Here is a 7,196-nt window from a genome sequence, read left to right on the forward strand (position 1 = left end):
TAAAAAATCAAAAGTACTTACTGTTGACCAGCTGCAGCCTGTTGAAGGAATCTCATGGACGTGGTCAGCATCTGGTCCGCCATGGCGAAAGCCATGGCGATCTGACCGAACGCCGGCTGCCAGGTCCTTCTTTTTTTCTTTGCCGGGGCCGCTGGGGTCTGCGGCTGCAGGCCGCTGGTGGACGGTCCAGGGGTGGCCGGGGCGGGTTTCGCCGGTTTCCTCCGTTTCCGCTTTTTCGGCTGCGGGACTCCCTCCGCGGAGGCGGCCGTGGCCGTGGTCGGCGCGGGTGGTGGGATGGGGTCCGCGGGCTTGTCTGCCTTCCAGTTACAGGACCGGAGTTGTCCCTCCGGGCCCCATCGTATCACATACTGCCCTCCGGAAAACCGGCAGTGGTATTTTCGGGAGGTCAACGGGATCCGTGCCGGGATCTTGAACGTCTCTCTACCGAAACACAGTGTGATTTCGGGCTCCGCCGCTGGTTCGGGTACCTGGGTGGAGCCCCCCGATCTAGAAGCTTCGCCCAGCTGAAGAATGCGTCCGAACCTTTCGTCGATCTCGGGGTCGCCCGAGATCGAAAGCTCTTCCTCCCGGCTATCGGCGACCGAACTGACTTCAAAGCTTGCGTCGCTCATTGCTGTCGTTTAGGAACTGAGCGGTTTTCGATTCCGCGAATTCCGTTACGATTCGGGGGCGCTCGGATTATTCGTTACGCCCTACCAATAATCCAACTCAGATCGGTGGATTCGTAACCCCCACTAATCCGTTTGAACTTTCAGTGACAACGGTCAGGTGAGAATCAACACCGTTTATTACTAGAAACGGTCGTTTCTCACCTTTCGATCACTTTCGGCCGTTGGATGTTATGGTTTTCATGTGACCTCGTCGGCGTCGCTAACCGTTGCCGACTCGGTTTCTTCCACAGGCAGCTTACACAACCGCGTAATAGGTCGCGTAAAAATGGATTTTTCCGTGCGTATTTTAACAACACGTGCATTTCCATCCCTGCCGGTGAATACCTCCTCTACTCGTCCCATTTCCCATTGATTCGGGGGGAGGAGAGGATTTTGCACTAAAACTAAGTCGTTTAGTTTTAATGTTTTTTGGGCTGTACGCCACTTATAACGATTCTGGAGGTGCGTGAGATAATCACGTGTCCAATGCCTCCAGATTTGTTCGTGGAATTTTTGAATCGCCCTCCATCGTGTCAAACGGGAGAGTTTTTCAGTTTCCACTGATTGTGTCGGAAGCGCGTTCAGCGGACTTCCGTCTAAGAAATGCCCCGGTGTGAGCGGCGCGTAATCGTCCGGGCTATCACTCAAAGCGGCAATCGGTCGCGAGTTTAAACTCGCTTCGATTTTACAAAGCAATGTTTGTAACTCTTCGCTTGTGGGAGTGAATTCACCCAGAGTCCGCTTCAGGTGAAATTTCACTGATTTCACACCGGCCTCTTGCATGCCACCGAAGTGTGGTGCACTCGGTGGGTTAAATTTCCATCTAATTCCTTTTTGACTGCATTTATTACGCATTTCTTGCGTGTTGTACACTGCTTCGAAATTTTCACGTAATTCTCGATCTGCCCCGACAAAGTTCGTTCCATTGTCACTGAAAATGCAGGACGGAACTCCCCTTCGTGCAATGAATCGATCTAATGCTGCCAAAAAGGCACTCGTCGTATAATCGTGGACGAGTTCGATGTGGATGGCCCGTGTCGCGTAACAGACAAAAACTGCTATGTACGCTTTGTGGGCGGTTTTTCCTCGACCGGCGGAGTCGCGGACACGAAAAGGTCCCGCATAATCCACTCCACAGCTCGAAAATGCTCTCGCCTCGCGGCAACGCTCAGGTATTAAATCCTGCATGATTTGCGTGGAGGTTTTTGCCCTCCATCTAACGCATCGCATGCATCCATGGATTACCGTTCGCGCTGCATTTCGACAGCCGAGAATCCAAAATCTTTGTCTTACTGTGTACATGGTCAACTGCAATCCCCCGTGCAACGTGTCAATGTGGCACTGCCGAATTATCATCGTGGAAACGTGATGTTTCGGCAAAATTATGGGGTGCTTGGTTTCCCATGACAGTGTTGTATTTTCCAGTCTGCCTCCGACTCTCAAGACATCTTTGTCATCGAGAAAAGGGTTCAGACTTTTTAATGTTGATTTTGCTGGGATTTTTCGGTGGTTTTTCAAACACCGGTACTCCTTTGCAAAATGCGTGCGCTGGATGTAGCGGACAATTCTCTCGCTTGCGAGCTGCATCTCAGACGCGTCAACGATCTTCGCATCATACGACCTTCGCTCACCTTGCATCGGTCCCCTCAGTCGGAGACAGTATGCGGTTACGCGAAGTAGCTTATTCCAGGTCGAGAATCGAAATACAAATTCCCATTCTTTCTCCGGAATTGCTACGTGGGCGTGCACTTTGCGCTTCCCTTCTTCGGTCTCGATGGACGAAGGCGTTTTCGGCCAACAATCTTTCGATTCCGTTAGCCAACTTGGTCCTGAAATCCACAGCTTAGATTGAAGGAGTTCCGCAGCTTCCACTCCGCGCGAATTCAGATCCGCGGGATTGAAGCGGGTGGGAACGTGCCTCCATTCAGCCTTCGGAAGTAACGTTTGGACCTTTGACACACGGTTGGCGATTAAAACCTTCCATGTGGAGGCGTGCTTTCTCAACCATGCCAATGCGATCGTGGAATCTGTCCAGCAGATTATTCTGTCGACCTTCAATGAAAGTGACTTCTCCACGTGCACAATAAGCTCGGCGAGCAGCACGGCGCCGTTCAATTCCAGTACAGGAATTGACTGCGTTTTAATTGGAGCCACTCGCGTTTTTGCCATTATCAATGTCGAGGAGGTGACATTGCTCATTGTGGTCACTCGTAAGTAAGTGACCGCTGAGTAGGCTGCGAGCGAAGCGTTACAAAATTCATGAATTTCCACGGAAATTGTGTCGGCTCCATAATTAATCCATCTGGGGATTTTTAGCTTATTTAAGCTGCTCCAATCCACGCAAAACGTATTCCACGTATTGAGCGTATTCGCTGAGATTTGATCATCCCACTGGATTTTTTCCAGCCATTGGGATTGCATCAGAATCTTTGCGCGAATCACGACTGGTGATAACCAGCCGAGCGGATCGAACAACTTAGCAATCTCCGAAAACAAATTCCGTTTTGTCATCGGCAAGGCAGACGGCTGAAACCGTTGCAGATTGAAATAAAAATAATCGCCGGACGGTATCCAGCGTAAACCTAATACCTTTAATTCGCTGTCATCGAACAAGGTAAGGTCGACGGCGTGGGAGTGAGCGCTTTGGGGGATATTTCGCAATAACAATGGCGAATTTCCTGCCCATTTTCGCAGCTTAAACCCACCTCTTTGTAGGAGCTCGCAAACTTGGTTGCGAATTTTCTCCAACAAAGACGTATCGGGTGCTCCCATAAAAACGTCGTCTACATAAATGTCCTGCTCGAGAATCGGGGCGGCAAGGGGGTACCTGTGCCCGTCCTGATTTTTTAACTCAAGGAGGGTTCGCATCGACAGGTATGGTGCACACGCCGTACCGTACGTTACGGTATTTAATTCGAACGCATTGAGCTGTTCGTTTTCGGGTGTGCGCCATAGGATGCATTGAAAACGACGATCCTGCGGGGCGACGAGAATCTGTCGGAACATTTTCTCAATGTCAGCCACCAACACGTATTCATACAGACGCCATCGGGTCAAGACTGACGTGATGTCGTTCTGCAATTTTGGACCTACGTGTAGGATGTCATTTAATGAACGACCGTCGGTAGTTCGGCTTGTCGCGTTAAATACGACTCTTAATTTAGACGTTGCACTCTCGGTGCGTATGACCGCTCGATGTGGAATATAGAGTCTGGTCTCGTCAATAGGCTCTATGCGAGTCATATGACCCAGCTCCTCATATTCCTCGAGAAACGTCGTATATTCTCTTACGAGGGTCTGGTCTGTGTCCAATTTTTTCCTCAACCTCCCAAGGGCGGAGAGAGCGATGCGATAGGAGTTTCCTAACGCTTCGTCCGGTCTCGGGTGAGAAAAAGGCAATCGGACGACAAACCGTCCTGTCGCATCTCGAGTGACGGTTTTTTGGAAGTGCGTTTCACACTCCTCCTCCGCCTTGGTGTGTACCGAGGTCGAAGGGAGTTCTTCGACTTCCCAAAACTTGCGAATCGCCGTGGCCAGCGATTCGAGGACGTTACAGTGCAACGTCCGCAAAGTTTTGTTTTTACTGCCCTGAGCATTTATTGGGCCGGAAAGAATCCAGCCAAATGCAGTTTCTTGGGCGATTGGACCTGTACTGCTTATTCGACGGAAACCCGGTCGAATAATTTGCGCGTACAGGTCCGCACCGATCAACACTTCAATCGGTTGACCGGAAGCTGGATTTGGATCTGCAAGCGGCAGATCCCGCAGCGCGTCGCATTTGAGTGCACCGGCCAAGGGCGAGGCGTAGCTCGTAATTTTGTGTACGATGTACGCTCTCGTCTCGACTATCGGCGCGGTATCTTGTACCGTTCCCAAATGCATCTGCACGCTGTATTTAATTTGTTGGGTTCGGCCGCCCCCCCAAGCCCGTCACTGTGGCTGGGGATTTCCTCCGCGAGAATTTGAGGTCATTTGTCAAATTCGCGGAGATGAAAGACGACTCGGAACCCTGATCGATCAGTGCGCGCGCGATTCGCGACGCACCGTTCTCTCCGTACACACGCAGGCTCGCCGTGGCTAACAGCACAGCCTTCGGTACGTCTGCACCGAGCGCGGTACAGTGTGACGTACCGGGCTGCGACGTCGTTGCCTGTGACGTCGTGGTACGAGCTGCTCGTTCGGCAGGTTGCGGCCGGCTCGATGGAGCCGTATACCGCTTTTTCGGGCGTTTGTCCGACGAAACCGTTGTCGCAGGTTTGCGACTTTCGGTTTCGCTCCGAAAGGTCTCAAAATGCAGCAGAGCATGATGTCTGCCATTGCACTTCGGGCACCCCTCCTTGGATGGACAACGCGCGTTTCCATGCTGAGGTGACAAGCAGAGAATGCACCGCTGGCTATCTTTTATAAACTGATAGCGGCGGTTCGGCGTCAAGTTTCTGAATGCACCACATTTGGTCATTCTGTGCTCAAGGCCGCAAAATCCGCAGGTCACAGTTTTCTCAGCTGGACTTTCTAGAACGGAGTTGTGACTCCGTACTTTATGTTTCGGTGGGTGTTCGGTCGCAGGCTTGCTCGGACCTTCATCTAACATAGTTAGAGCCCTTGCATGCCCCTCCAGGAACTCTATCAGCTCGATATGCGAGGGCTAGTCCGGGGTGAGACGTTGCGACCGTTCCCACTCAGCTTTCAGAGGCCCTTCTAAATGGCTTCGAATAGTATGGGCTAGCAGCCAATTTCGCTGCTGTAAAATCGTGCCCTGTTTTTCGAATGCCGCAAGGGCCTGTTTGAAAACGACGACGACCTGATTTAGGCTATCGAGATCATCTCTTTTGATCGTTTTCAATTTGGTCAGTTGATTAAGCAATTTGGCGGTCACGATACGTGGTAACCCGAATTGTTCTTTCAGGGTTTTCCACGCCACTTCGAAATTCTCATCGGTAACTTCGAGGTGCGCGATCGCTGCCAACGCTTTATCCTCCAGACAGGCGTTCAGATATTGCAATCGATGCACATCTGCAAGCCTCGGATTATTTATTATGCCGGAGGTGAACAGATCCGCGAAATGTCTCCATTCACGTGGGTCACCTCCGAACTTGGGGAGCCGTTGTTTTGGAAGTTCGATAGCGACGTCATGGGGGCTGACCGACGTGGGTGCCGCTTTTGATTCAGCGGCCAGTCTGGTCAGCTCCGTGGTAACGTACGCCTGGAAATCCATATATTCCGTCTCCTTATTCTCTACGCCACCTTTTGCGAGGAAGTCGCACGTGATGCGTTTCGCAGGGGCATATTTTCTCCGAATCGACAAGTACTGCTCAATAGCTTCCTTGTATTGTTCGGATACGGTGGCGAGCTTTGTCCTGAGGAGCTCCTCAGTGAATTGAGCTCGGCCCCGTTTCTTTATATAAGAGATCGACCTTGACATCATGTCGAACCGGGTGATCAGGTCGTCGAGATCGCCTTCGAACTCGCTTCGACCTTCAACCTTGGCGACAGACATGGTGATCTCTGATTCGAGGATTTTACAATCTACTCGAAATTAAGTTGTCCCGTAAGCAGCGACTTACGTGAACGTACTTGCAACTCTTTCCTGTTCCTTCAACCTCGATCCGGCTCGAAGGACCGTTTGTTAGAAACTAAGGGTTCTAACCGGGGTCCGGACGAGGGAAATACTAGGGAGAGTGATTGATAAGTTTTTTATTTTGTAATTTTCGCTTGTCGCTTCGCGACAAGCCTTTTATTTAAATTTAACAAAAAAATGAAAAAAATAAAAAAAAATATAAATTACAAAAAGAATTATTTTATAATCCAGCCAGGGGTGTGGCTTCACCGGCGTTGCCCCGGTTGGGATGGACCTTGGTTGCTGGAACAAAGGTTTGTTCAGATTAAATACGTGCGTACACGTATCGTAAACACGCTCGTCAGCTGTTCGCCTTGCTCTCCTAGCGACCAGCGGTGCGCAGGGAGGGGGGAATCAGCTGTCGTTTAACGTGAATCAGTGGACTGTAAATTTGTACTTGTACGCTGATAATTATTTATTGAAATTATCAGCGATACTTTTGCCCTGAACAGAAGAGAATTCACTCGTATCTGTCGGGGGCGACTTAGCCACGGACGGGTCACCAAATGGAGGTCGTAAAGCTCCAAATGGGTGGATCCCGTGAGCACGCTCTCCGTGCGGGTGACGTAGGAACGTCGTGCGAGGAGATTTCCTGCGACACTGTAAAATTACTGCACGGCGACCGTTTCTACCGGGGACCGTGACAGTAAAGTGTCCTTTGCAAAAAATCCCTCGCGGGTCCAACCGCACTATAAAGCCTACCCGGCGACCGTGTTGCACGGGGACCGTATTTGGTAGGCGGCGTGACGGAAGGTGAGGCGACCTTGAACCCGAACTCCTCCGTAGGGTGTACGGTCGACTCGTACACCGACGGGTTTTTGGAGAGGGTTGTTTGGCGACCTTTGCACGAAGAGCACTACACGAGGTGGTACCGATTCAACGGTATGACCTTTGGGAGGCTCCAAAGC

This window comes from Colletes latitarsis, unplaced genomic scaffold (assembly GCF_051014445.1).
Source record: "Colletes latitarsis isolate SP2378_abdomen unplaced genomic scaffold, iyColLati1 scaffold0024, whole genome shotgun sequence".
NCBI classification, from domain to species: domain Eukaryota; kingdom Metazoa; phylum Arthropoda; class Insecta; order Hymenoptera; family Colletidae; genus Colletes; species Colletes latitarsis.